The following is a 20,915-nucleotide window of genomic DNA, read 5'->3' as shown; positions in this document are numbered from 1 at the left end:
CGTTGTCCGGCCGGAGCGGACGCGTCCGGCGGGGCGCGGAGGGAGAGGGTTAGGGTTTGTCTGCAGTTTCGTTTTTCGGGATGCCCACATATAAATAGGTAGAGGGAGCTAGGAGACTCCAAATGAGGTGCGGTTTTCGCCCACACGATCGTGATCGAACGACCTAGAGCATGGAAGAGAGTTTGGTGGGTTTTGGGCTGGTTTTAGAGGGGGTTTTTTCTGGACACTCAAATGGACATTGCGGATACCCGGTTAACCGTTGGAGTACCAAACGACCTCCGAATGGAACGAAACTTGACCGGTAGTCTCCGGGTGGTATATTAAGACCACTTGACAAGCCTCGGTCCATTCCGAGAAAGTTTGACACACGCACACGAAAGAAAACAAGAGGGGTGCACCGGAGGAGATAGGAGCGCCGGATTGGAAAACGGACAACGGGGAAAATGCTCGGATGCATGAGACGAACACGTATGCGAATGCAATGCACATGATGACATGATATGAAAATGCATGACATGACAAAATACAAAACGAAAGACAAAACCCGACAACGGAGGGAAAAACATGTCACATCGCCGAAAATGGCAAGTGTCAGAGTTACAAATATGGCAAGTTACATGCGGGGTGTTACAATGAGCCTATGACTAATCCTTGATACTTCTCTTATGATGATGATCATATGTCTTGGATATACTTGCACCCTTGCATGCTATCTAACCCTTCTAGGTACTTGGATGCATCTAAATCTATGAGATTGCAACTCACTTACAACTTGAGCAATCTCTACATCACCAAGTCTCTACACAATGGTGGTTGAAGACAAGGAAGCTTGGATCCCTTTAACATATCCTTTGACAAATTCTATATATCAAATTTCATTTGGTATCAAATTTCATGATTGTCATTTTGGATACACAAGTGCTCTTCCTTGCAAAACTAACCCATGTAGGTAGATGAACTCACTTCCAAGTGGTGCTCCCAACTCTTGATGAGCTACATCAACCTCGAGCAACCCACACAAGTTCAACTACATGACTAAGATCAACACCACCACCCAAGGTATGTCATTCCATCTTAGAGAAGCTTTACCTCAAGTCATAGGTCAAAGCAACTCAACAAGATGTGAATACATCAAATGCTTAAACGAAAAATGGTAACCCCATTTTGAGCTTAAACGATGAGTATGACTTATGATCATGTGTTCTCACTTGACTCCTTAGTCAATGAACTCTAACATAGGTGACTTTTTCACCGCCCAATTCTAGATGAAGTTCTCTAGTGCTTCCTTGAGCTTTTGCACTTGTCCTTTGCATATTTATTCCCTTTCCTTTATCATTTTTGAAAAAAAAAACTTCATCTAGCTTTTTTTTTCTCTGTTTTCTTCTGCATTTCTTGCATCCAATTCATTGCAAATCTTTCAGTTAATTCCTTGCAAATCCTTGTGAGATCTTATTTGCCTAGTGAGCTGAGGTGACACATGTTCTCTCTGTGTTGAACTCGGTCACAAACGGTCTGTCAAGTTCGGTCAAACCGAACCAATTCGGTGCCACCGAAGTAGATAACTCGGCGTTACCGATTTCAATGCAGAAAAGACCATTTGCCACTTGTTCCTGCATTTGTGCTCCAGCTCCACTCGATGATTCTTATCCTCTACCAGCATCACACTCTATATGCTGCTTTGGTCTGTGACTCAAGGACCAAACCTATCTTGACTCACACTCCAGAAGAACCCTTCTTGGAAATTGATGTCAAAGGGGGAGAGAGAGATTACATCAAAGCTTAATTCTTCAAAAGGGGGAAGAGAGAAATCACATCAAAAGCCCCATATACTTGGTATTCAAAGAGGGGAGAAGTCACATGTCTTTAGAGGGGAAAAGACATGTTCATGTTTGCAAATTTTCTTTGCTCTGATTTTCTTTTCAGTTCCCTATCTTCTCCCAGCATCTCTCATACAAGATTCAGGGGGAGCAAGACATCTAAGGGAGGGAAATCTTTGAATTCATTGCATATCTTTTACCTTTGGGGACATGTCTACATCCAATAGAGTACCCAGTACTCACTCTCTACATGTCATCCCAGTCTTGGTACTCTTGTGGTTTCTTTTGGTTGCTCTGGCTTGTAGATGAGTCTGTGTTATCTAACCTTGTTTACTCAGGTTCGTTCCTTCCTAAGCCAACTCAAGACCACAAGGTAAGTATATGCATCACACTCATGTGCAAGAGGATTTCTTGCTGATGTACATACTATTTGCAAGAAGGACTCATGAGCATGAAGGTACATTTCCTATATGGGGTTACCAAGATTGTGGAGTTGAACCAAGGAGTTTGTACGGGCAAGGAGATCGCCTACTTCGTGAAGATCTACCCTAGTGAGGCAAGTCCTTCGTGGGTGATGGCCATGGTGGGATAGACAAGGTTGCTTCTTCGTGGACCCTTAGTGGGTGGAGCCCTCCGTGGACTCGCGCAACCGTTACCCTTCGTGGGTTGAAGTCTCCATCAACGTGGATGTACGATAGCACCACCTATCGGAACCACGCCAAAAATCTCCATGTCTCCAATTGCGTTTGCACACTCCAATCCCATCCCTTTACATTCTTGCAACTTGCATGATTTACTTTCCGCTGCTCATATACTCTTTTCATGCTTGCTTGATATGTATTGTGAATGTTTAAACTTGTGCTGAAACTCCACTTCAACTTAAAGAAATTAAAAACTGTAACTTTTCTTACTAAGAGTCTATTCACCCCCCTCTAGACACCTCTTCTCGATCCTTTCACAACTGAAGAAGAAACTGAAATTCCTCAGCCTGTGGTTCCTGAGATTGCAATTCCTGAGGTTGTGATGCAATTGACTGACACTCCTCAGCCCAAGCCAAAGGATCCTTTCACCTAGAAGCAAAATTTCAAGGCTGATGACTTGTTCCACGAGCATGTATTCTTCACGGATTACAACCCATACGACTCTGCTCGTCTTAGAAGGAAGCATTTCTGGACTGCCAGCCAAGCCAACTTCTATTCGTCGCTGCTTTTCAACAAGGACAAAGTCTTCGAGCATGAGCATATTCCTCACGTGGACATGGAATCACTGCCTTGCTTCACGCCAGTCCTCAGCGTTCTTCACGATGCTGGACTGCTCAACTTTTGCATGTATATATGTGATTGGAATGAAGAACTAATTCTTCAGTTCTATGCAACGCTGCACATCACCGGAAATGCTGAAGATGTGAACTCTTGGGTGTTGGACTGGATGACAGAAAACACTCACTTCAAAGCACCGGCCTCTGAATTGCTTCATGCCCTTCCCGTCAGTCCTCCCCTTGAAGGTGCTCGTTGTATATACCATGAACCTAAGCTTACATATCACTACATGCAAGTGTTGATGAAGCCACTGAAGCCTGGTCAAGCCTCAAGGACCAAATTCCTCGTGAAGGAATTGTTGTATGTGCCAGGGACTGTCTATCGCATTCTGACGAAGACATTGAGTCCAATCAAAGGCCACGACTCTAATGAAGAAGAGGTCGTTGGCATCATGAAGAATCTGCTTTTCAATATCATTCATGGCGTTCCTGTCAACTACCATGATTTCTTCATGAGGACTCTGGCAAATGTTGCATTGTCTCCTTTTGAATTGAAGCCTTATGCTCCCTAGATTATGAGATTCCTCAGATCAAGGTCTTCAATCAATTACAAGGCTGACCTTCAAAATCATCTCAGCTACTTGCCCCCATTGAAGTCCTCAAATGGACATTTTCCTCAGCTGATGAAAAGGGCAAGGCTACTACTGTTATTGATGAAGGCATTCGTCCATTGGATGGTCAGTTCCACAAAGCTGCATCTTACTCCACCAATGATGACTCTGCCACTCATGACTCTGCCGCCAATGCTTCAAAGCAAAATCCTCAAGGCACAGCTCCAAGGGTGATGACTGACCGTGAGCTTCTCCTTAGTCTTCACCAGAAGGTTGATCGCAACCATAAATGGGTTAAGCGTCAGTTTGGGTCAATTCTTCACAACATGACTGCTACACACAATGCAGTGAAGAAGAACCACTACTACCTCCATGAAGTCTTTGGTCGCACCTGGGCTATTCTGTCTCATCTGTATGGTGAAGAAGATCTGAAGCAAATGGGTCTCAAGCAAGACTTTGACTGGTCTCAGCCACCAGCGAAGAAATTCAAGAAAGTCAAAGTTCCTTCCTTGGTGGCCAGCTCATATTCTTCATCTCGCGACACTGATGAACATGAAGATTTGGACGACACTGCGGCAGGCCCTACTTCAACAAACGACCCCAACAACGCTGGCGCTCCTCCATCGACTTCGTGATATTCTTCAGGGGCGTTAGTCCTCATTTTCGTCCCTTTTGGTCATTCGATGACAAAGGGGGAGAAATTTGAGTTAATCTTCAAGCGGGTCTATATATGGGCGTTTTTGCTACTTTTGAAGACTTTGTTGGATCGACTTGTAAACTTAAACCCGATGGTGATCTGATACTTTTGTTGTGATCTTCTGCATGCTTATTCCTCTTATATGTTAATGCACGCATCCTGAATTACATCAGTCACCATATTTCATCATGCATTTCAAATTCTTCATATTATATGTTAATTGCATGTTTGAATTACAAGATATAAGGGGAGATATCCATGATTCTACTTTACAAGTGTGCATTGCTTCAAAAGCAAATTCCTCACTATGCACAACTTCAGGGGGAGTTCTTCTATATCTTGCAATCAAATTCCTCAATATCTGTATTTACACTTCATATGTTTTATCCCCATTGAAAACTTAACCTATATTGTCATCAATCACCAAAAAGGGGGAAATTGTAAGTGCATCTTGTGCCCCTTAGTGATTTTGGTGTATTGAAGACTTATAGGTTAAGGAACTAATGTGTGTGTGAGTGTACACGGGTCTATAAGTCTATCAGGAGTTTGATAATTACAGAGAAAGTCGACCCCTAAAAATGAATGTCTTCGACTGAAGACTTTGGATTTCTGAAGACTTTCTGAAGACTTTGAAAGTGAAGAAATTGGTGTGACCGTGAAGACTTGGTATTCACGCGAGGAACATGAAGCATGAAGACTTTTGTTTTCATAGTTTCTTTTTCTCCTTCTTGAGTAATAGGAAACACCGTACTGTTAAAGGGGGTCGAGGAAATACTAAGGAAAAATTTCCAAGTGATGCTCATCTCAAAATCATACACCTACCAATCCCTTCGAGTGAAGCCATTGGAAATCTCATGCAGCTCAGTCAATTTGTTCAGTGACAGAGGAAGTTCTTCCGGTCTCTGAGGAATTTGTTCTGACTGAGGAGTTAGGAATTTGCCAGTGCGGATTGCCTACAAGTGAGGAATATGATAGCCCTGAGGAATTTGATAGTCAAATTTCCGACCATTGCTATGCTATGTGCCAGCTGTCCCAAAATATCTTACCCACCTAACGGTCATATCATTGAAGGGCATTTATGTCTTATCATGTCGGGCTGCTCCCTAGGCTATAAGTAGCCGCCCCCTACAACCACTAGCTAATTGGCTGCTCCGAGAGAAACTGACACTTGTCATTGAGAGCATCCCATCCTCCGAGGACTTTGAGCGAAAATCATCAAGTGAGGAAAACCCAAACTCAAACACCTACAAACCCAAAGTGATTGAGCATAACTGAAGAGATTGATCTTGCGTGGATCCGACGCTTGTTACCTTTGAAGACTGTGCATCTTCCAGACGGTTAGGCATCATGGTCTGAGTATCCAAGAGGAAATTATGGATCATCGAGTGACCGAGTTTGTGAAGGTTTGGAAGTCACCTTAAGACTTAACACGATTGTTTCGGCGAGGTCTGTGTGACCTTAGCTCAAGGAGAATACGGTGAGGACTGTGTGTCCTCAGGTTTAAATACCTAGCCGCTCCAACCTGACGTACAACTGTCACAGCAGTTGGAACTGGTCTACCAAATCATTGTCTTCACCAAGCCTACTGGTTCTATTTCCTCAACTCTTCCATTTCCTCTTTATTGTGTTGTGTGCTTGTTCATATCTGTTTGAAGACTTTGACTGAAGACTTTCTCAGTTTCCTCAGTTCAATTTCTTCAGTCTGTTTGTCTTCATCCTGTTTTATCCTGTGCTTACGCTTCGTGTACTCTGTGTCTGTTTACATTTCATCATGATGTCCATGTTTATGTTGTGTCATGTATGCATCTGAGTACTTATTCCGCTTCAAGTAGTTCTTTGCTTAGGAATTTCCTCACCCTGAAATTCCTCAGTGAAGAATTCGTAAAACTCGCCTATTCACCCCCCTCTAGTCGACTTAACGCACTTTCAACCTCCATTGGCACCTGGCCAAGTTGCTGATGCCTCTAGCATCAGAAGAGATGAGGATTTCACCAAGGAGTGGGCCAAGCGTCAAGCCAAGTTGGCTAAAATGGAAAAAGAGGCAGTGAAGAAATTCAATGAAGATTCTGCAGCTGCCACTGCTGAGGCCTCTGCTAGCAAGCCTAAGAAGGCTATGCCCAAGAAGCCCGCTCACAAGCCCAGTGCTTCTTCTCAAATGCCCTCACGGCCTAGCTCTGCAAAGCCCTCATGGTCAATTCCTCAAGCTGCTCCAGCTCCTCCAAAGTCCTCAGCTCCTCCTCCAAAGTCCTCAGCACATGTGCATATCGCCTCGTGCCAAAGGACAAAAGGCATCTCCATTGCCTCAGGAGCCTCTGCAAGTTCTTCAGCTCCTCCGCTTTCCTCAACAGGCCCTTCCTTGCTGAAGACAAAGGCCACTGCTTGACGAGGCACTAGACCAAGTCCTCACAAGAAGCAGGTCGCCTTTCAAGTACCGTCCGATGATGACGAAGCTAATGATGAGGAACTTGCCAAAATCATTAGAGACAGACAGCAAAGGGCCGCTAGAGCCAAAGGCAGTAGTGAGCCATTGATGCTGGATCCAAAGTTGATCCTAGACTTCACCAACTTATGGCACAAGGACCCCAACACACCTCTGCCTGAGATGAACCTCACTCCTGGTCAAAGTCATATGTTGACTGCCTTCATTGGTGAGGAAATATGGAAAGATGAACAGGGGAGGCAGGTGAAGAAAGCATAGTACAAGAAAGAGCGCTTTCTGAAGCAAAACGTTTTGAAGCTTTCACCTGAAGAACATGTAGCTCTGCAATCAGAGATCAGGAATCTTAGTGGTGAATTTGATCGCTACTATACTGACTGGCTTGGAGCCAAAGTCAGATTCGTCAACTTGACCAAGGGATTCACCTCAAATGTTGCAGCCCCAACGCAACATGAATCTCCTCAGGCTGAGGCTTTTGCTCAGCCGACTGAAGAACATGCCAGAACCGCTGATGAAAATCAGGTTGCTGATGAAACAGAAAGTACCAGGGCTGATGACTGCATTCCAGCCGCTGATGACATTGCCAGGGCAACCACTAGTGTTGCGACTGAGGATCAAGCCAGGCCAGCTAAAGCTTCAACCGCTGTGCCTGAAGAAACTGACCAAGCCAGGCCAACAGCATCTGTTGTGCCTAATGAAAATGAACCAATTTCCTCTGCTCCTCCTGCACCCACACCAAGTCCAGTTCTTCCTTCTGCATCAGAAGCGAAGAAAACTAAGGCTGCGGAGTGAGCAACAGTGAAGAAGAGCAAAGCATCTGCTTCATTGATACGTCTCCAATGTATCTATAATTTTTTATAGTTCCATGCTATATTATATTCTGTTTTGGACATTATTGGGCTTTATTATACACTTTTATATTATTTTTGAGACTAACCTATTAACCGGAGGCCTAGCCCAGAATTGATGTTTTTTGCCTATTTCAGAGTTTCACAGAAAAAGAATATCAAACGGAGTCCAAACGGAATGAAACCTTCGGGAACGTGATTTTCGTAACGAACGTGATCCAGAGGACTTGGACCCTACGTCAAGACATCAACCAGGAGGGCACGAGGTAGGGGGCGCGCCTACTCCCCCCCCAGGCGCGCCCTCCACCCTCATGGGCCCCACATTGCTCCACCGACGTACTCCTTCCTCCTATATATACCTACGTACCCCCAAACTACCAGATATGGAGCCAAAAACCTAATTCCACCGCCGCAACCTTCTGTACCCATGAGATCCCATCTTGGGGCCTTTTCCGGAGTTCCACCAAGGGGGCATCGATCACGGAGGGCTTCTACATCAACACCATAGCCTCTCCGATGATGTGTGAGTAGTTTACCTCAGACCTTCGGGTCCATAGTTATTAGCTAGATGGCTTCTTCTCTCTTTTTGGATCTCAATACAATGTTCTCCCCCTCTCTCGTGGAGATCTATTCGATGTAACCTTCTTTTGCGGTGTGTTTGTTGAGACCGATGAATTGTGGGTTTACGATCAAGTTTATCTATGAACAATATTTGAATCTTCTCTGAATTCTTTTATGTATGATTGGTTATCTTTGCAAGTCTCTTCGAATTATCAGTTTGGTTTGGCCTACTAGATTGATCTTTCTTGCAATGGGAGAAGTGCTTAGCTTTGGGTTCAATCTTGCGGTGTCCTTTCCCAGTGACAGTAGGGGCAGCAAGGCATGTATTGTATTGTTGCCATCGAGGATAACAAGATGGGGTTTATATCATATTGCATGAGTTTATCCCTCTACATCATGTCATCTTGCTTAAAGCGTTACTCTGTTCTTATGAACTTAATACTCTAGATGCATGCTGGATAGCGGTCGATGTGTGGAGTAATAGTAGTAGATGCAGGCAGGAGTCGGTCTACTTGTCTCGGACGTGATGCCTATATACATGATCATACCTAGATATTCTCATAACTATGCTCAATTCTATCAATTGCTGAATAGTAATTTGTTCACCCACCGTAATACTTATGCTCTTGAGAGAAGCCACTAGTGAAACCTATGGCCCCCGGGTCTATTTTCCATCATATTAATCTTCCAACACTTAGTTATTTTTATTGCTTTCTATTTTACTTTGCATCTTTATCATAAAAATACCAAAAATATTATCTTATCATATCTATCAGATCTCACTCTCGTAAGTGACCGTGTAGGGATTGACAACCCCTTATTGCGTTGGTTGCAAGGATTTATTTGTTTGTGTAGGTGTGAGGGACCCGTGCGTGGCCTCCTACTGGATTGATACCTTGGTTCTCAAAAACTGAGGGGAATACTTACTCTACTTTACTGCATCACCCTTTCCTCTTCAAGGGAAAACCAACGCAGTGCTCAAGAGGTAGCAAGAAGGATTTCTGGCGCCGTTGCCGGGGAGGCCTACACCAAGTCAAGTCAAGATTTGACTCCCGACAACGAGCCATTTCTGGCGCCGTTGCCGGGGTGTCTACGCAAAAGTCAACACACCAAGTACCCATCACAAACCCTTATCTCCCGGATTACATTATTTGCCATTTGCCTCTCGTTTTCCTCTCCCCCACTTCAACCTTGATGTTTTATTCGCCCTCTCTTTTCCGTTCGCCTCTTTTTCCGTTTGCTTGTCGTTATGGCTAGTCCCTTATCTACTCCGTTGTCCCCTGAGTTTGAAGTCTTTCACTTCAAGCAAAGACAAGGAGAAAACTTAAAAGATGCCTGGTCTAGAATGATGGAGTCTTACCGAAATTGTACCTTTGAAGTGAACCTTAGAATTTTGCTTCGCAATTTTTATGTTGGATTGAATATGTCTCATAGACAACTCTTGGATTGCGGTTCCAAAGGCAATTTTATTGAAATTTATCCCCATATTGCGCATGAAGTTATAGAAGGTATAGTGGGAACACTACCTCAACAAAAGGGGCCTCATCATACCCAGGAAGAAACACAAGTTTTTGAGAAAATTTGCGAAGTAACATTTTTTTTACAAAAAGCTCTTGAACCCCTTAAGGGTATTAGTGGCAATCTTCACCGCATGAACATGTTGATTACTCTCTGCAATAAGCGGTTGGATTCTTAAGATCTGAAAATATTGGAATATGAAGGGAAGCATAAAGAACCTCCCGGATTTGAGCATAACTCTGTTAAGAAATTAAAAACCCAAGATGGCAATACCTAGATCTATCCTTGCTATTATGCCTAGCTAGGGGCGTTAAACGATAGCGCTTGTTGGGAGGCAACCCAGTTTTATTTTTAGTTTTTTGCTTTTTGCTTCTGTTTAGGAATAAATCTTTGATCTAGCCTCTGGTTAGATGTCTTTTTATTATTAATTTAGTGGTTGTGCCAAGTTTAACCTATAGGATCTTCTTGGATGATAGTTATTTGATCTTGCTGAAAATTCCAGAAACTTTCTGTTCACGAAAATAATTGTTAAAAATCACCAGAATGTGATAAAATATTGATTCTAATTGCTGCTGATAAAAAAACAAATTGTCTAGGTCGTCCTATTTTGGTAGATTTTTTGGAGTTCCAGAAGTTTGCGTTAGTTACAGATTACTACAGACTGTTCTGTTTTTGACAGATTCTGTTTTTCGTGTGTTGTTTGCTTATTTTGATGAATCTATGGGTAGTAAAAGAGTTTATAAACCATAGAGAAGTTGGAATACAGTAGGTTTAACACAAATATAAATAAAGAATGAGTTCATTACAGTACCTTGAAGTGGTCTTTTGTTTTCTTTCGCTAACGGAGCTCACGAGATTTTCTGCTGAGTTTTGTGTTGTGAAGTTTTCAAGTTTTGGGTGAAAGACTTGATGGATTATGGAACAAGGAGTGGCAAGAGCCTAAGATTGGGGATGCCCATGGCACCCCCGAGATAATCTAAGGACACCTAAAATCCAAATCTTGGGGATGCCCCGTAAGGCATCCCCTCTTTCGTCTACTTCCATCGGTAACTTTACTTGGAGCTATATTTTTATTCACCACATGATATGTGTTTTGCTTGGAGCGTCTTGTATGATTTGAGTCTTTGCTTTTTAGCTTACCACAATCATATTTGCGGTACACACCTTTTGAGAGAGACACACATGATTCGGAAATTATTAGAATACTCTATGTGCTTCACTTATATCTTTTGAGTTATATAGTTTTTGCTCTAGTACTTCACTTATATCTTTTAGAGCACGGTGGTGGTTTTGTTTTATAGAAACTATTATTCTCTCATGCTTCACTTAGATTATTTTGAGAGTCGTAAACAGCATGGTAATTTGCTTAAATAATCCTAATATGCTAGGTATTCAAGACTAGTAAAAACTTTCTTATGAGTGTGTTGAATACTAAGAGAAGTTTGATGCTTGATGATTGTTTTGAGACATGGAGGTAGTGATATCAAAGTTGTGCTAGTTGAGTAGTTGTGAATTTGAGAAATACTTGTGTTGAAGTTTTCAAGTCCCGTAGCATGCACGTATGGTAAACGTTATGTAACAAATTTGAAACATGAGGTGTTCTTTGATTGTCCTCCTTATGAGTGGCGGTCGGGGACGAGCGATGGTCTTTTCCTACCAATCTATCCCCCTAGGAGCATGCGCGTAGTGCTTGGTTTTTGATGACTTGTAGATTTTTGCAATAAGTATGTGAGTTCTTTATGACTAATGTTGAGTCCATGGATTATACGCACTCTCACCTGTCCATCATTGCTAGCCTCTTCGGTACCATGCATTGCCCTTTCTCACATTGACAGTTGGTGCAAACTTCACCGGTGCATCCAAACCCCGTGATATGATATGCTCTTTCACACATAAACCTCCTTATATCTTCCTCAAAACAGCCACCATACCTACCTATTATGGCATTTCCATAGCCATTCCGAGATATATTGCCATGCAACTTTCCACCGTTCCGTTTATCATGACACGTTCATCATTGTCATATTGCTTTGCATGATCATGTAGTTGACATAGTATTTGTGGCAAAGCCACCATTCATAATTCTTTCATACATGTCACTCCTGGTTCATTGCATATCCCGGTACACCGCCGGAGGCATTCATATAGAGTCATACTTTGTTCTAGTATCGAGTTGTAATCATTGAGTTGTAAATAAATAGAAGTGTGATGATCATCATTTTCTAGAGCATTGTCCCAAGTGAGGAAAAAAAATATATATATATATATATAAGAGAAAGGCCATAAAAAAGAAGAAGGCCCAAAAAATGAGAGAAAAAGAGAGAAGGGACAATGTTACTATCCTTTTTACCACACTTGTGCTTCAAAGTAGCACCATAATCTTCATGATAGAGAGTCTCTTGTTTTGTCACTTTCATATACTAGTGGGAATTTTTCATTATAGAACTTGGCTTGTATATTCCAACAATGGGCTTCCTCAAATGCCCTAGGTCTTCGTGAGCAAGCAAGTTGGATGCACACCCACTTAGTTTCTTTTGTTGAGCTTTCATATATTTATAGCTCTAGTGCATCCGTTGCATGGCAATCCCTACTCCTTGCAGTAACATCAATCGATGGGCATCTCCATAGCTCATTGATTAGCCTCGTTGATGTGAGACTTTCTCCCTTTTTGTCTTGTCCACATAACCCCCATCATTATATTCTATTCCACCCATAGTGCTATATCCATGGATCACGCTCATGTATTGCGTGAAAGTTGAAAAGGTTTGAGATTACTAAAGTCTGAAACAATTGCTTGGCTTGTCATCGGGGTTGTGCATGATGAGATCATTCTTGTGTAATGAAAATGGAGCATGACTAAACTATATGATTTTGTAGGGATGAACTTTCTTTGGCCATGTTATTTTGAGAGGACATAATTGCTTAGTTAGTATGCTTGAAGTATTATTATTTTTATGTCAATATTGAAGTTTTATCTTGAATCTTTCGGATCTGAATATTCATACCACAATTAAGAAGAATTACATTGAAATTATGCCAAGTAGCATTCCACATCAAAAATTCTGTTTTTATCATTTACCTACTCGAGGACGAGCAAGAATTAAGCTTGGGGATACTTCATACGTCTCCAACGTATCTATAATTTTTTATTGTTCCATGCTATATTATATTCCGTTTTGGACATTATTGGGCTTTATTATACACTTTTATTTTATTTTTGGGACTAACCTATTAACCGGAGGCCCAGCCTAGAATTACTATTTTTTTTTGCCTATTTCAGAGTTTCGCAGAAAAAGAATATCAAACGGAGTCCAAACGGAATGAAACCTTCGGGAACGTGATTTTCGGAACGAACGTGATCCAGAGGACTTGGACCCTACGTCAAGACATCAACCAGGAGGGCACGAGGTAGGGGGCGCGCCTACCCCCCAGGCGCGAACTCCACCCTCGTGGGCCCCACGTTGCTCCACCGACGTACTCCTTCCTCCTATATATACCTACGTACCCCCAAACTACCATATATTGAGCCAAAAACCTAATTCCACCGCCGCAACCTTCTGTACCCGTGAGATCCCATCTTGGGGCCTTTTCCGGAGCTCCGCCGGTGGGGGCATCGATCACGGAGGGCTTCTACATCAACACCATAGCCTCTCTGATGATGTGTTAGTAGTTTACCTCAGACCTTCGGCTCCATAGTTATTAGCTAGATGGCTTCTTCTCTCTTTTTGGATCTCAATACAATGTTCTCCCCCTCTCTCGTGGAGATATATTTGATGTAACCTTCTTTTGCGGTGTGTTTGTTGAGACTGATGAATTGTGGGTTTACGATCAAGTTTATCTTTGAACAATATTTGAATCTTCTCTGAATTCTTTTATGTATGATTGGTTATCTTTGCAAGTCTCTTCGAATTATCAGTTTGGTTTGGCCTACTAGATTGATCTTTCTTGCAATGGGAGAAGTTCTTAGCTTTGGGTTCAATCTTGCGGTGTCCTTTCCCAGTGACAGTAGGGGCAGCAAGGCACGTATTGTATTGTTGCCATCGAGGATAACAAGATGGGTTTTATATCATATTGCATGAGTTTATCCCTCTACATCATGTCATCTTGCTTAAAGCGTTACTCTGTTCTTATGAACTTAATACTCTAGATGCATGCTGGATAGCGGTCGATGTGTGGAGTAATAGTAGTAGATGCAGGCAGGAGTCGGTCTACTTGTCTCGGACGTGATGCCTATATACATGATCATACCTAGATATTCTCATAACTATGCTCAATTCTATCAATTTCTCAACAGTAATTTGTTCACCCACCGTAATACTTATGCTCTTGAGAGAAGCCACTAGTGAAACCTATGGCCCCTGGGTCTATTTTCCATCATATTAATCTTCCAACACTTAGTTATTTTTATTGCTTCCTATTTTACTTTGCATCTTTATCATAAAAATACCAAAAATATTATCTTATCATATCTATCAGATCTCACTCTCGTAAGTGACCATGTAGGGATTGACAACCCCTTATCGCGTTGGTTGCAAGGATTTATTTGTTTGTGTAGGTGCGAGGGACTCGTGCGTGGCCTCCTACTGGATTGATACCTTGGTTCTCAAAAACTGAGGGAAATACTTACACTGCTTTACTGCATCACCCTTTCCTCTTCAAGGGAAAACCAATGCAGTGCTCAAGAGGTAGCATTCATCAAATTCTTCAGCACCGAAGAAGATGAAGATATTGACAAGCTCACTTGAGAATCCCATTGATGTTGTTCCTGTGTCAAGCCTGCCATCAAAGGAACTCGTTCCCTTTGGTGAAGATTATGAGATCCCAAGCGGATCTGATGAAGATGTTCCTTCTACTGCTTCTTCAGAGCAGTTGGATGAAGAAATTGAAGTGGATAATATCCCTTCAACCCCCGTCGTCTCATCGCCTATGCCTCAGTTCACAGCTGAAGAGGCAGGCTTTGAAGAAAACTGAATGAAGAAGATGAAGACGTGGACATTGGGAGCAGCACGCTGATACGTCCATTTTGCATCATGCTTTTATATCGATATTTATTGCATTATGGGCTGTTATTACACATTATGTCACAATACTTATGCCTTTTCTCTCTTATTTTACAAGGTTTACACGAAGAGGGAGAATGCCGGCAGCTGGAATTCTGGGCTGGAAAAGGAGCAAATATTAGAGACCTATTCTGCACATCTCCAAAAGTCCTGAAACTTCATGGAGGCAGTTTTTGGAATTAATAAAAAATATTGGCGAAAGAATCAACCAGAGGGGGGCCACCCACCATCCACGAGGGTGGGGGGGCCTACCCCCTGGGTGCGCCCCCTGCCTCGTGGGCCCCCTGGCAGGCCTCCGGTGCCCATCTTCTGCTATATGAAGTCTTTCGTCCAAGAAAAAATCAGGAGAAGCTTTCAGGACGAGACACCGCCGCCACGAGGCGGAACCTTGGCGGAACCAATCTAGGGCTCCGGCGGAGCTGTTCTGCTAGGGAAACATCCCTCCAGGAGGAGGAAATCATCACCATCGTCATCACCATCGATCCTCTCATCGGGAGGGGGCCAATCTCCATCAACATCTTCACCAGCACCATCTCCTCTCAAACCCTAGTTCATCTCTTGTATCCAATCTTTGTCCCAAAACCTCAGATTGGTACCTGTGGGTTGCTAGTAGTGTTGATTACTCCTTGTAGTTGATGCTAGTTGGTTTATTTGGTGGAAGATCATATGTTCAGATACTTAATGAATATTAATACGCCTCTGATTATGAACCTGAATATGATCTGTGAGTATTTACGTTTGTTCCTGAGGACATGGGAGAAGTCTTGCTATAAGTAGTCATGTGAATTTGGTATTCGTTCGATATTTTGATGAGATGTATGTTGTCTTTCCTCTAGTGGTGTTATGTGAACATTGACTACATGACACTTCACCATTGTTTGGGCCTAGAGGAAGGCATTGGGAAGTAATAAGTAGATGATGGGTTGCTAGAGTGACAGAAGCTTAAACCCTAGTTTATGTGTTGCTTCGTAAGGGGCTGATTTGGATCCATATGTTTCATGCTATGGTTAGTTTACCTTAATACTTATTTTGTAGTTGCGGATGCTTGCAATAGGGGTTAATCATAAGTGGGATGCTTGTCAAACGAAGGGCAGCACCCAAGCACCGGTCCACCCACATATCAAATTATCAAAGTAACGAACGCGAATCATATGAGCGTGATGAAAACTAGCTTGACGATAATTCCCATGTGTCCTCGGGAGCGTTTTCCTTCATATAAGATTTTGTCCAGGCTTGTCCCTTGCTACAAAAAGGATTGGGCCATCTTGCTGCACCTTATTTACTTTCATTACATGTTGCCCGTTACAAATTACCTTATCACAAAACTATCTGTTACCGATAATTTCAGTGCTTGCAGAGAATATCTTACTGAAAACCGCTTGTCATTTCCTTCTGCTCCTCGTTGGGTTCGACACTCTTACTTATCGAAAGGACTACGATAGATCCCCTACACTTGTGGGTCATCCAGACACTTTTCTGGCGCCGTTGCCGGGGAGTGAAGCGCCTTTGGTAAGTGGAATTTAGTAAGGAAAAATTTATATAGTGTGCTGAAATTTACTGTCACTTGTTACTATGGAAAGTAATCCTTTGAGGGGCTTGTTCGGGGTATCTTCACCCCGACCAGTAGAGCAAAGAGTTGCTTCTCAACCTACGGAACCTACTGAAAATGTTTACTTTGAAATTCCTTTGGGTATGATAGAGAAACTGCTAGCTAATCCTTTCATAGGTGATGGAACATTACAGCCCGATTTGCACCTAATCTATGTGGATGAAGTTTGTGGATTATTTAAGCTTGCAGGTATGCCCGAGGATGTTATCAAGAAGAAGGTCTTCCCTTTTATCTTTGAAGGGAAAGGCATTGACATGGTTTAGGCTATGTGATGATATGGGATCATGGAACTACAACCGATTGAAATTGGAATTTCATCAGAAGTTTTATCCTATGCATCTTGTTCATCGTGATCGTAATTATATATATAATTTTTGGCCCCACGAAGGAGAAAGCATAGCTCAAGCTTGGGGGAGGCTTAAATCAATGTTATATTCATGCCCCAATCATGAGCTCTCAAGAGAAATTATTATTCAAAAAATTTATGCTCGGCTTTCTCTCAATAATCGCTCCATGCTCGATACTTCTTGTACTGGTTCTTTTATGATGAAGACTATTGAATTCAAATGGGATTTATTGGTGAGAATTAAACGCAACTCTGAAGATTGGGATCTCAACGAAGGTAAGGAGTCAGGTATAACACCCAAGTTTGATTGTGTTAAATCTTTTATGGATACCGATGTTTTCCGTGAATTTACTACTAACTATGGACTTGACTCTGAGATAGTAGCTTCTTTATGTGAATCATTTGCTACTCATGTTGATCTCCCTAAGGAGAAGTGGTTTAAATATCATCCTCCCATTGAAGTAAAAGTAGCTGAACCTATTAAAGTTGAAGAAAAGACTATCACTTATAATGTTGATCCTATTGTTCCTACCGCTTATATTGAGAAACCACCTTTCCCTGTTAGAATAAAGGATCATGCTAAAGCTTCGACTGTGGTTCGTAAGAGTAATACTAGAACACCTACACCCCTTGAGCAAATTAAAGTTGAATCTAGTATTGCTATGGTTAAAGATCTCTTGGCTGATAAAATTGATGGGCATGTTATTTACTTCTGTGATGAAGCTGCTAGAATTGCCAGACCTGATACTAAAAATAAACATAGACCTGTTGTAGGCATGCCTGTTATTTCTGTCAAAATTGGAGATCATTGTTATCATGGCTTGTGTGATATGGGTGCTAGTGCAAGTGCAATACCTCATTCCTTATACAAAGAAATTATGCATGATATTGCACCTGCTGAGATAGAAGAAATTGATGTTACAATTAAGCTTGCCAATAGAGAGACTATTTCACCAGTTGGGATTGTTAGAGATGTTGAAGTCTTGTGTGGAAAAGTTAAATATCCTGCTGATTTTCTTGTTCTTGGTTCCCCACAAGATGACTTTTGTCCCATTATATTTGGTAGATCCTTCTTGAATACTGTTAATGCTAGGATAGACTGCAAAAAGGATGTTGTTACTATTGGTTTAGGGGATATGTCTCATGAGTTTAATTTTGCTAAATTTCATAGACAACCCCATGATAAAGAATTGCCTAGTAAAGATGAAATTATTGGTCTTGCTTCTATTGTCGTGCCTCCAATTTATCCGTTCGAACAATATCTGCTCGACCATGAAAATGATATGTTTATGAATGAAAGAAGGGAGATAGATGAAGTATTCTTTAAACAGGGACCTATTTTGAAACACAACTTGCGTGTTGAAATCCTTGGGGATCCTCCTCCACCCAAGGGTGATCCTGTGTTTGAGCTTAAACCATTACCTGATACTCTTAAATATGCTTATCTTGACGAGAAGAAGATATATCCTGTTATTATTAGTGCTAACCTTTCAGAGTAGGAAGAAGAGAAATTATTGAAAACTCTGAAGAAGCACCGTGCTGCTATTGGATATACTCTTGATGATCTTAAGGGCATTATTCCCACTTTATGCCAGCACAAAATAAAATTGGAGAAAGACGCTAAACCGGTTGTTGATCACCAATGATGGTTAAATCCTAAGATGAAAGAAGTGGTAAGAAAAGAAATACTAAAGCTTCTGGAGGCAGGAATAATTTATCCTGTTGGTGATAGTCAGTGGGTAAGTCCTATCCATTGTGTCCCTAAGAAGGGAGGTATTACTGTTGTTCCTAATGATAAAGATGAATTGATCCCACAAAGAATTGTTACAGGTTATAGAATGGTAATTGATTTCCGTAAACTAAATAAAGCTACTAAAAAGGATCATTACCCTTTACCTTTTATTGATCAAATGCTAGAAAGATTATCCAAACATACACATTTTTGCTCTCTAGATGGTTATTCTGGTTTCTCTCAAATACCTGTGTCGAAAGAGGATCGAGAAAAGACCACCTTTACTTGTCCTTTCGGTACCTTTGCTTATAGACGTATGCCTTTTGGTTTATGTAATGCACTTGCTACCTTTCAAAGATGCATGATGGCTATATTCTCTGATTTTGTGAAAATATTGTTGAAGTTTTCACGGATGATTTCTCCGTATATGGAACTTCTTTGGATGATTGCTTGAGCAACCTTGATCGAGTTTTGCAGAGATGTGAAGAAACTAATCTTGTCTTGAATTGGGAGAAGTGCCATTTTATGGTTAATGAAGGTATTGTCTTGGGGCATAAAATTTCTGAAAGAGATACTGAAGTTGATAAAGCTAAAGTCGATGCTATTGAAAAGATGCTGTGTCCCAAGGAAATTAAAGGTATAAGAAGTTTCCTTGGTCATGCTGGTTTTTATAGGAGGTTCATTAAGGACTTCTCTAAAATTTCTGGGCCTCTGACTAATCTCTTACAAAAATATGTTCCATTTGTCTTTGATGATGATTGTGTAGAAGCATTTGAATACTTAATAAAGCCTTGATTTCTGCACCTATTGTTCAGCCACCTAATTGGAATTTACCCTTTGAAATTATGTGTGATGCTAGTGATTATGCTGTAGGTGCTGTTCTAGGACAAAGAGTTGATAAGAAATTAAATGTTATCCAATATGCTAGTAGAACTCTAGACAGTGCCCAGAGAAATTATGCTACTACTGAAAAAGAATTCTTAGCAGTTGTATTTGCTTGTGATAAGTTCCGACCTTATATTGTTGATTCTAAAGTAACTGTTCACACTGATCACGCTGCTATTAAATACCTTATGGAAAAGAAAGATGCTAAACCTAGACTTATTAGATGGGTTCTCTTGCTACAAGAATTTGATTTGCATATTATTGATAGAAAGGGAGCTGAGAACCCCGTTGCAGACAACTTATCTAGGTTAGAGAATGTTCTTGATGACCCACTACCTATTGATGATAGCTTCCCTGATGAACAATTAGCTGTCATAAATGCTTCTCGTACTGCCCCATGGTATGCTGATTATGCTAATTACATTGTTGCTAAATTTATACCACCTAGTTTCACATACCAGCAAAATAAAAAGTTTTTCTATGATTTAAGACATTACTTCTGGGATGACCCTCACCTTTATAAAGAAGGAGTAGATGGTGTTATTAGACGTTGTGTACTTGAGCATGAACAGGAACAGATCCTACGCAAGTGTCACTCCGAGGCTTATGGAGGACACCACGCTGGAGATAGAACTGCACATAAGGTATCGCAATCCGGTTTTTATTGGCCTACTCTCTTCAAAGATGCCCGTAAGTTCGTCTTGTCTTGTGATGAATGTCAGAGAATTGGTAATATTAGTAGACGTCAAGAAATGCCTATGAACTATTCACTTGTTATTGAACCATTTGATGTTTGGGGCTTTGATTATATGGGACTGTTTCCTTGCTCTAATGGTTATACACATATTTTAGTTGTGGTTGATTACGTTACTAAGTGGGTAGAAGCTATTCCAACTAGTAGTGCTGATCATAACACCTCTATTAAGATGCTTAAAGAAGTTATTTTTCCGAGGTTTGGAGTCCCTAGATATTTAATGACTGATGGTGGTTCACATTTTATTCATGGTGCTTTTCGTAAAATGCTTGCTAAATATGATGTTAATCATAGAATTGCATCTCCGTACCATCCACAATCTAGTGGTGAAGTAGAACTTAGTAATAGAGAGCTCAAATTAATTTTGCAAAAGACTGTTAATATATCTAGAAAGAATTGGTCCAATAAACTTGATGATGCATTATGGGCCTATAGAACTGCATATAAAAATCCTATGGGTATGTCTCCGTATAAAATGGTTTATGGAAAAGCATGTCACTTACCTCTCGAACTAGAACATAAGGCATATTGGGCCATTAAAGAGCTCAATTATGATTTCAAACTTGCCGGTGAGAAGAGGCTATTTGACATTAGCTCACTTGATGAATGGAGAACCCAGGCCTATGAGAATGCCAAACTATTTAAAGAAAAAGTTAAAATATGGCATGATAAAAGGATACAAAAGCGTGAGTTTAATGTAGGTGATTATGTGTTGCTATTCAACTCTCGCTTCAGATTTTTTGCAGGAAAACTTCTCTCTAAATGGGAAGGGCGTTACGTTA

The sequence above is a fragment of the Triticum aestivum genome, chromosome 1D, assembly GCF_018294505.1.
Source record: "Triticum aestivum cultivar Chinese Spring chromosome 1D, IWGSC CS RefSeq v2.1, whole genome shotgun sequence".
Taxonomy (NCBI): Eukaryota; Viridiplantae; Streptophyta; class Magnoliopsida; order Poales; family Poaceae; genus Triticum; species Triticum aestivum.
This window is presented reverse-complemented; position numbering follows the sequence as displayed.